General features: G+C 47.7%; 1 long non-coding RNA gene across 1 annotated transcript; it reads right to left on the bottom strand.

The window, feature by feature from the left end:
• Positions 1–233: 233 nt before the first annotated feature.
• On the bottom strand, positions 234–7851 carry LOC135364662 (uncharacterized). The gene is made up of 3 exons (XR_010412103.1): positions 7587–7851; positions 4094–4368; positions 234–569 (listed from the first exon to the last, which is right to left on the bottom strand). It is a non-coding gene; the product is annotated as an uncharacterized LOC135364662 (long non-coding RNA).
• Between the last annotated feature and the right edge of the window lie 2521 nt (positions 7852–10372).

The raw sequence follows: 10372 nt of genomic DNA on the forward strand, positions 1-10372 counted from the left end.
TATATATTTATGTAATTGTTTTAGCTTAAATGTAAAACATGTTTTTTATTAATACATGAAAACAATGAGATTATTAAAAAATTTTAAACTTTTTGAGATCACTTTAGATTTGTAGAAGAATCACAAAGATAGTATATAGAGAAGTATACCTATCACTTAGTTATTCCATTAACATCTTATATAAATATGAAAAATTCCTCAAAACTATGAAATTAATATTCTCACCATACAATTAGTTGAACTGTAGACTTGATTTAGATGTCTCCAGGTTTTCCACTAATGTCCTTTTTCTGCTCCAGGATCCAGAGGACCACATTGCAGTTGGTCATCTTATCTTCCCAGTCAGTGAGGTTGTTTTCATGAATCCAAAACTAAAATTAGTAGTTCTGGGGGAGAGTTGAAGACATATGGGGGAGAGTTGAAGACAAACCTAATTTGTGTTCATGTGGATTTAAGAGTGTCTTGAATCACATGGATAAGTGGGTACAATTGGAAATATTTGCTTCTTCCATGGCTTACCTGGTCTTCACAGGACACTTCAGTTAAACCTGTATGGCAGGACTTCATGGCTAGGAATCCAGAGAACACATCAACTCAGCAGCATGACTCACCAATTCAGTAGTTTCCAAAATGTTAGAACTTGTTATACAACACATTTGTTTATAGGTAGTTTAATTATATATTTATGATATTTAAAATACTTTAAGAGTAAAATTTAAAATAAATATTTGCTGGACTCCAGAGGCAACCTTCAGGACGTTGGGGTCTGGCCACCATTGCTCATGATACCCTAAAATTTAGATTAACTCAGACATTGGTGAGGAAAGGTCCTGGACCTAATGCAAGGCCTACTAGAATTGCGTTTTCTCAACAGTGTTTTGGGGTAATGCCTTTGGGCTGTGTCTGTGTCTATGTTTAGAAATGATTACATTGATACGTAAATGATCACAATGATATTGATGAGGACATTGACCACTGTTGCATCACAGAGGGCCATCTGTATGAAGGACTCCGGAGCAAATGCTTTCTTATGGTAGTTTCAGGAATGGTGGTGCTCCTGTGTTTCTTTAGATCTCATGAGTGCTATCAGTCAGTGACATTGTAATTAGTACTCCTTTCTTTACTATTGCCCGCTTTAGGGCCCAGATGAGAGACTGACAAGGACTTGGGTGGCATGCGTGCTACATCTCCATCTTTGTTTCCTGTTGCCTCTTCTGTTCTCACCGACTTCAAATTTTTATCTAACTAAATTGTATGTAAGCTGCCAAGGTTCCTTGTAGAACCAAGCAAGCATGAAGTGAATAAAGAAGGAAGGAAGACGGTAGATTGATAAGTAGGATAGAAAAGTGGCCAACAGAGAATTCAGCAACTCCTGCAGGCATGTGCCAGGGTGGGGTGTCTATCTACTTAGGGCCTTTTTTTCAAAAGTTATTCAGTGAGTCATGTTGGTAACAAAGTCTTACCCTCCTAGGGTGTCTTTATCATAGCCAGTAAGGTAATAGGTTAATACATATTTTTAAAGTAGAGTTTGATGTTCTTTTCATTGTATAAACTAATTGCTCAACATTGAACATTTAAAATTTTTATTAAAGGAGAGAGAAATCATGAATGTGAAGAACTCCACAGAAGATTCTGCCCCTCAAAAAAGAACCATTGTTAGTTAATGTTATGCCCTTCACTCTTGGAGACTTCCAGAGCTGATCAACCCAACAGAGGCTCCGCAGTTGAGAGTCACACAGAGTCTCGTTCTGAGAAAGGTGGATCTACCTGAGTCTTACTGGGTGCACCTAGTCTCCAAAGACTAAAGATTTTGATCTGCCTAGGATGTGTCCTGGGTGTGTACCAGGGCCTCTGCCTCCACCTCAGCCCGCTTTGCCTGCCTGCTGCTTGCCCCGCCCCCACCCCCTTCAGATGTTTCCTGGTCAGGACACTGATTTCTGAAAAGGTGATGCCCATAGAAGCAGCCCTCTGGTGACAGGGTAGGAGAGCCTGGCTCCTGAAGTCACACTGTGTTGGGATCCCAGCTCTGCCACTTGCTGTTTGTGTGACCACAGGATAACATGCCCTTTCTAGGCCAGTCTGTAAAGTGAGGCTCCCTACACCAACCTCTGATTCTCCTCTTATTTAGAGCAAATGTCTCTAGAAGCGCTTAGCTGCATTCTTGGTGCACAGTGCGCAAGAAAAATTAGCTTTTCACTCTTGTTTTCACCATTTCAAGTGGAATCAGTGGCCATTTTAGCAGAGTCCACAGGGGGTGAATTCTTACCACTAGGGCCTAGGTTTTGTGTGACCTCAGCTAGAGAGAGGTAACTGTCACATCACCATCTTACCCTGGAATCTGGGCAGTAGGCCATCTCGGCTCCCCTCTCTTTGCAAATATGTTTCCTTGGAGCTATATGCAGGTTACAACCTCATTATTTTTGTTTCCATGTTGGCACTATTTTGTCTGCAAGTTACTTCTCAGTTTTGCCTCTTGTGTGGGTAAAGATTGAAGACAACTTAATGAAGTAAAGACCAGATGACACCTGTCTTGCCAAGAATAAGGGAAATGACCTTATTTGTAAAGAACACAGAAAGCAGCATTTGCCAGCTGGGGTTTGGTTCTTACACTGTTCTTGGCAAACCCAGACAAGCTTTCAGATGGGCACCTGAGGGGCAAGGATCCCGTGGCCCTGGTCGTGAGGTCTGAGACTTATCGGTGAAGAACTCCACAGAAGATTCTTGGGACTCATGGCTTCGCAATGACATAGGCAATGGTTAAGGAGAAAGAAACGTTTCCTAGGCAAGTGATCCAGTGTAATAAGGTATTGGGTGGTCATAGGAAATGCCTTGTGCATTTTCTGTCAGATTGTGTAGCCCCTCCCTGGACTTTGGCTTTCTGGATACTCTTCATCATTCTTGCATTTAGACAGCCTTCCTGTCCTTGCAGGAGGGGTGACTCCAAGCAGGGGCAGGTTTTGAGAAGTGCCTGAATGGTCCAGCTCTGTGGTAAATTAGCGTAACTGGCAGGACCCATCTGTCCAGTTTACACTGTGTAACTGATGCTGCCCTATCTTTTGTTGTTAAATTCTTAAGATGGTTCGAGTCTTAACCATGTCATCACGGTAGAGAGGAAAACACAAGAGCTTTGGAGTCTCCCGTCCCCAAAATGCTCACTGAGGTGTGAGATGCATTTATTAGCCTCATCTGGAAAATGAGGGAAATAATCCTGCCTTCCTCGTGGGCTGTCCTGAGCCGTAGGTACCTAAAGTGCTGGCCTAGTGTCTGGCATGTGGTGGGTGCTGCACGAGGGTAGTTGAGATCCTTATGGAGGTACTTGATCTCAGTGAGCCTTTTCTCTCAAGTGGGCAGGGCAACAGTAAGCACCTCGCAGGGCTGGAGACAAGTGTTTTCCATCCCTGGCACTCAGGTCCCTCTCAGCCACACTCAGGGACTGGTTGTCTGCATTGCCTTTTAGAGGAATCACCAGCCACTCTATTTTTGCAGCACGGCTGCACACCTGGTCCCGTTGCTGGAAGCTTCTTTGAGCCTCTACTTCTACCCTCTGCCCCTTTGCTCAGTGTCCCCAAGCCAGGGATTTTCAAACATGTTGTTAACATGACAGCATTTCCCCCGGAGCCACTATATAAATGAGAACAGGGAGTATAGAGTAGGTGGGTCACAGGATGAGGGACTTTGCCTCCGCATTGACTCCGGGACTCACACCGAAATCTCCAGTGCTCCAGGGAGCTGTTTGAAAGCCACTGCCCTGGGCACCTGAGACTACCTCCCAAAGGGGTCTCCTGGCTTTGCCCCGAGTGCCCCCCGCATGCTGCTGTCACTGGAGAAATCTTCCGTGGCCGCTGGCTGTGTTCTTCACCTGCCGAAATGTGTTCAGTTGCTGCCCGTTGCCTGCCTAATGGAATGCACGTCTCAGCTTGGCTTTGTTGGCCATGTGACTCTGGGCAAGTCACTTGCTCTCTGTGTCCTAGTCTCTGTATTGTTAGTTCACAGACTGTCCCCATACACAGAGGGCAAGGAGAGCCCAAGGAAGACAGAGGCTACTCCAGATACTCCAGATGGGTTAGGTAGGTGGCACACATCCGGGGCTTACCTTGCGGAGCTAAAAGGTGACTGTACCTCCACAACCAGCCTGCCAGATCTTAAAAGTTTAAATAGAGGTCTTCACTGGGTTCGGACCACATATTGTCCAGCTGGTCTCAACACTACATCACCATCTCAAGGCTTGGGAAGCTTCTGGGAATGAGGAAGGCAGGCGGAATACACATTCCAATGACAGGGGAGGGAGTGCGACCCTCCACTTGCCGGGGTCCAGCTCATGGGTCAACCAACCGTCATGCCTTTTCCATGACTTGGCCCAACACACATCTGTAAAATGGGGTTGTGGTGAGTCAAATCCCATTGTGCATGTTAACTCCTCAGCTTGGTGCCTGGCACATTATAAATAAGTGTTCAGGGAATCTTAAATGGTGATATATTTGTTATTTATATACATACCATGCTTTTCTTATTCGATCATAAACAATCTAGAAAATTTACAATCTAGTGCTTAATATGGAGACCTGACACATGAGTATTTGCTCAGTAGGAATTTTGACTCCTGTATAGCTTTGTGGAATTGTGGCTTAGGGCTTCTAGATCATTATTTCTCAACGTGTGGACTGGACACCACTTCTCTTAGAATAATCCTGAATGTATGCAGATGCCTGGACCTGATTTCAGACCTACTGAACCAATGTCTCTGGGGGCAGGGCCCAGGGCCCAGCATTTCAACATAATCTTCTATGCATGCCCTGCAGACAACCCCAGATGTGGTTGCTAAATCCTTGCCTCTGGTTCTATTCTAGGCTCCCAGGACTTGTCTCAGCCTTGAGACAGTAATCCTTTTGTTCCATTTCTATCAATCTATCTGCATCAATATTTAATTTCGAAAGCCTCCCCTGCCCTGTGCTGTCACAATCAGTCCCATGCCAGAAATATTGACTGCAACCCAAAAAAACTCTTGCAAAGTTATTTGTCCTCTGGTTTCAGTCAAGATGTCATTTTGGGGACATCAGGTCCTTTTAAGTGTCCAGGTCCCACTGTGTAACAGTTCACTAAGAACAACAAAGGCTCATAATTTTTCATCCATTTATCTTCATGGTGAAGGCTTATTTTGGTTCCACGGAGGCAACTGATTAATTACTTAATGTTCTTTTGTATTTTTACCAACATTAGGCCAAATCTACGTTGTAGAACAAGCCATCCATACAGTATGTGTCATAATTGCTGTTTTGCAATTTCACACCAGCAAAAATTTATTAAAACTTCACGACTCATTAATAGTAAGTGATCATAATCACTTAATAGAAAAGGAAACTGTGCTAATGATGGTAGCCTTGATTAACGTATTTGACCTTAAGTCATGAAGTCAAGTGAAATTAATATCACTCAATGTTGAACATAAGGTTTTTTACAGTGCACATCATTTCAATTATCATAAAAGGCAAATAAACTAGTTTTGAGTTTGACTAGATTTGAAAGCCTTTTAACGCTTCACAACAAATTAAGGGAGCGTTAATGAACTCCTATACAATGACAATTAAGTGACAAAATGTGAGTAGATGCAGAAATGGCTCTTTTCTATCAAGTGCTGGAAGAATGTTGTCCAACTGGCTCGGTGAATGTGCAGACACTTCCCTGGGTGGCAGCCTGTCTCCCAACAGTTTAGTATGTAGGAGGGAGAGACTCAGCTGTCCTTTGAAGATTTTGCTCTTTCCTAACCAGACAAAGTGGGGGGGGAGGTCTATGAGGCATTATAACCCAGAAGAATTTTAATCCTATTTGTATAACTAGCTGTCTCTTTGGATGCCACAGACTCTGGTCTGTGCCCCGCATGCAGATGTGATGGAACGTTCTCCTTAGAGGGAATGAGGTCTCTCCTGTCCCTCCCTGTGAAGTTTGCACCCTTCAGAGCCTAGGTAGAAGGGAGAAAGAAAGGTCCATATACTTCCATGGGGGCAGGGATTATATTTCTTTGTCTCCCGAAGATTGTGTCCATCACATGGCAGGCGTCTGGTGAATTTGTGAAGGGGGAAGGGACTGAGCCTCGGGGACACTCAGTTCACCCATTCTTTCAGAATAGGTCACAAGATCCCCACTACGCACCAGCTCTGGATCCCAGCGCCACATTCCGTTCCCACAGTCAGTGCCACCGTCAGTTTTTACGCTCATTCTATTCATGGCAGCGGCTGATTCCAACATAGGAAGCTGAGAGCAACCCCCTGAGCTAGGTTCTATTATTTACACCCTTTGACAGTTGGGGAAATGGAGGTTTGGAGAGGTCAAGAAACTTTGTCCCTAGAGTTTCTACTCTTCACCACCCAATGGGGATACAAGGGGAGTCTGTCCTCCCTTTTGGGGGCATATAAAGCCTTGCTGGGCTGGGGGAGGCTCATGCACATAAGTCTAAGCAACAGTGCGAGGTCACATATGAGCAGAGGAGTGAGTGAGATGAGCTGGAAAGCTGCAGGTGCCCCAAGGATGAGAACCCGCTGTGAGCGGGAGTGACTTGGAAAGGCTTGCCAGAGGGGAACTGCGGGTGGGTACATGGTAGCAGTGGGTGAGAGGTCTGCTTGTTTGTGCAGGGAGGAAGTAGGACAGAAAGTTGGGAGGCAGCGTGGAGTCAGAGCCTGGTGACAGTGAAGTTCGGGACAATAGTCTGGAGAAGGAGAAGCTGGAGGCTGGAGGCAGGTGACAGACCATGGGGGAAGGCAGAGGAACAGAGGGGAAGGGTAGATGCGAGGGAAGTTAAAGCCCTGCTGGCTCGTGGGATACGGACAAGGGAAGAGAAGGACGAGTCCTGTGAATGCTGGAGTTGAGGCTGGTGATGGGGCTTGCAGGCATCCCACACTTAACGAGAGACTGCTGGCTCTTTTCCACTCCACCCCCTTGGAACCTCTGCACCCTTGTGGGCCCTCTTCTGCAAAGGGGCCCAGCCTGGGGGTTCTGCTTGTCCATCTTTCACTTCCGGGCACCGACGAGCCCTATCAGTTCTGCCTCCCAAACCTTCCACTTGTCTCCCCACAGTATGAGCACCCCAGAGCCCGCTGCACCCTCCCTTGCATGGGCCGCGTCCCAGCCCTAATCGTTCCTTCTGCCTCTTTGCCGGCCATGTGCTAGAGGGTGTCCACCTGCCCGTGGTGTCAACAGGGTCCCTACTCCTCTTCAGCCTCCCATGTCTCTCCCCAGTCCCTCTACGCTAGCCCGCTGGACCAAGTTTTCTTTCCAATGCACCATCACCTCCCTTCCCACCTCAGGCCTTAACACCACTGTTCCCCTCCCTTCCCCCGAGGTGCTCTCTCCCCACTGCTGGTGCTTTCTTAAGGTTTAGGCTTTACATCTGAGGATGACTGCTGGGAGACACTTCCTCTGGTCGCTCAGATTAAAGCCTCTTCCCAGTCCAGTTCATCATGGCACCCCACTGTTTCCACAGTACTAGCACCTTACGTTTCTTTAGTCCTTTGCTATGTGCCTGCACTGTAAGCTCCTCACCTGAACTAGCTCACAGATTCCTCAAAGTCACCCGGTGAGCTCGGTGTCCTTACCTTATTTTACAGATGAGGAGACTGAGAGCTCGTCACCCGAGGAGCACAACTTGTCACTGTCGCGTTTTATGTGTTTACCTTCATAAATGCTCTCCGGTTACTGTGCAAGCTCAGTGAGCCTTCCCAGGCATGGGACCTGTGTGCCACATACAAGGGCAAAATCTGCTGTCAGAACTCATTAAAATGTCGCCAGCGATGATCGCCTAAGGGACAATTCTGTTTCACTGTCAGTAAATCCCAAATTAAGAAAAAAATCCAGACACATACTTTAGTTCTTCACATTACAAGAGGATTACCAATTTAAAACCCAGGTTTCCTTAAAGATCTAATCCCTCTGTGGCCTTGAAAACAGGGGGTGATTTGCAGGAAGTCTCTTCTGGAGCCCTGTGGGTTTCAGGAGAGCGCTGAGGTTAGAGACGCAGACCCTCCGGTCCGGCTGTCCGGGTTCGGATTCCGGGGCCCTCCCTTCTGATCTGTGGGGCTTTGCCAAGTTATTTAACCTCTGAGTCTTTTTCCTCACCTACCAAATCAGGAGAGCGACACCTGCCTCAGAGGCTGGGGTGAAGCCTCGCAGCGATGCTCAGCGTTACAGCGAGGAATGAGGGGCCCGGGGGAAGCACAGATTTTCTACTGGAAATGAGAAAAGGCAAGAAGCAAGCAGGGACCAAATTAGAAATGGACTCGATGGTGGGGGGCTGTGGGAAGATCTGGAGGCCCCAGGTGGCGCCTGGGTGAGCTGGGCTTGGCCGGCTCGGCACCAGTTCCGTGGGTGGGGCGAAGCTGAGTGCGGGGCTCCCTGCGGGGTGGGCAAGGCCCGCTCACCCAGCACCTAGAGGTCCCCGGTCCACCAGAGGGCAGCACTGGCATCTCCCTCGTTGCTCCTGTCCCCTCACATTGGTTTGCTACCTGGAAGCCTGTTCTTGTCCAGCGAGGAAGCCACCATCCCATGTCTGTGCTCCCTTTATTGCCACCAGGGCTGAGGCTCACAGGCAAGGGAACAGCACATAGCAAGGTCACTTGGCAGCCTGGTGCTGAGAGTCTGAGGTGGGCTAGCCCTTAAGCACGGAAGGGGTTATCCAAAGAACACTTAATACGTGTAAAAAAATGCCTGGAAAACCTCGGTGGAATAGCAGGAGAGAGTCTATAGTTGTGCTCTGCAAAAGCGGATAGTCAGTTAAAATAGTTTGCAGTTCCTGGATGAGTGGAAAGATGCCAGAAAAGGGCAAAAAGGAAGCTGAAGGAGAAAGTCACATCATGGGGGTATGGGGGTGCTGGAGTGAGGGCTGTAGGGGCTCCCCTGCCACTGACCAAATGAAAGCCTTTCCGGGTCTCGTCCTTCTGCATCCATAAAATGGGGAGAATCAACTAGCCCCCCACCCCCCTCCAGTGGCGGAATCAAAGGGGGACGTGTGTGAAGGTGTTCTGCAAACCAAGATAACTTCTAAGTTAAGGAGATGCTGAGTACCCGACGGATCTTTCAGGGACAGAAACATCTTGGAAGAACAAAAACAAACAAGCTTCGTATCAAGAGTGTGGTCGCTTTCCTGTTCTGAAGCTGGGTACTCGTGGACAATGCATGGCGTCAGGGATTCATGTTCCGTGGACCGAGAGGGGAAGAAAACGTGCACGAGAACCACGTCTGGTAGGAATGACCTTCTTATTGCCCGTTGTACATTTTCTGTTCCATTTGGGTACAATGTTCTGAAGACCCCTTCCTGAAGCTGGAATGAAATCCTTGCAAACTAAGGAATGGGGCCCACGTTCCATCACAAGTAGATGCCCCAGTCTGAGCTAAGACCGTGACAACTGCTTTCAGGCCTGCCAAGGCCTGCCTCCGCCGTAGGCTCTCTTTCCCGTCTCCATGTTTTCTAGGTGGGGGCAGAGTGGGAGAGGGCACAATTTAGGGCAAGGCTGGTAATAGGGACTAAGTGATTTCACGGAGCCAGCCCCCCTGCCAGGGAGATCTGGCTCCTCTCCCCCGGCACCGCCCCTGGGCGAGAGCGCCCATTGTCTGCTGTCCTGGTCCAAAAACAATAGCAGCCCAGGGAGTGACTGCAAGGGATCTGAATAGGGTGAGTTGGCACTCCCGAAGTTGGAGCCGGGCCAAGCACTTCCAAAGTTGTACAAGAACAGGCCAGCTATGTTTTTCTGGGCACAGTCTGTGGGTAAATTAGATCTTTAAAACACTTAGGCAGGCTTTTGTCACTTGGTGTTAACTATGTGCCTTGCAACTACTTTAATTGGTTTCGTGTCTAGAATGAGGGACTGAAATGGAAGTGCGACTCTCAGGGGAGCAGTCCTGGCACTCAGATGGCTTGTCATGTTTCTTTTTTAATCTGTTGTTCTTTTCCTTAAGGTGAGGGAGGTAATCTAATTATCTTTTGGAAGAAAAGCTCATGTTGCAATATGTTGGTCTGGGCTGCTCTCCTGTAACATGGCCCCAAGTGTGGGTGGAGGGAAATGAAATGGGGATGTGGGGTGTACCTGTGAGCTTTCCCGCTCAAAAGCCAGGAGACATTCCCCCTACAAGGCATGAGGGAGAGAAGAGTTTAAATGGGCACTGGCATTAGAAAACTGAATCCGAGTCCCACTCTACCTCCCTTGGCTGTGTGACTTTGCGCTAGTCCCTTGCTGTCTCTGAGCCTGTCTCTTCAGTTGCAAAACTAGATTGATTCCATCTCGGAGTGGTTGTGAGGCCGGAATGGAATCACATGCCCAGAGCCATCCTGGTGTTTGGGGGGAGGGGCACATGGGGAGCACTCAATAACCAATGGCATTTATTATTG

The sequence above is a fragment of the Mirounga angustirostris genome, unplaced genomic scaffold, assembly GCF_029215605.1.
Source record: "Mirounga angustirostris isolate CCGP_5_RB_7025 unplaced genomic scaffold, mMirAng1.0.hap1 SCAF_6, whole genome shotgun sequence".
Lineage (NCBI taxonomy): Eukaryota > Metazoa > Chordata > Mammalia > Carnivora > Phocidae > Mirounga > Mirounga angustirostris.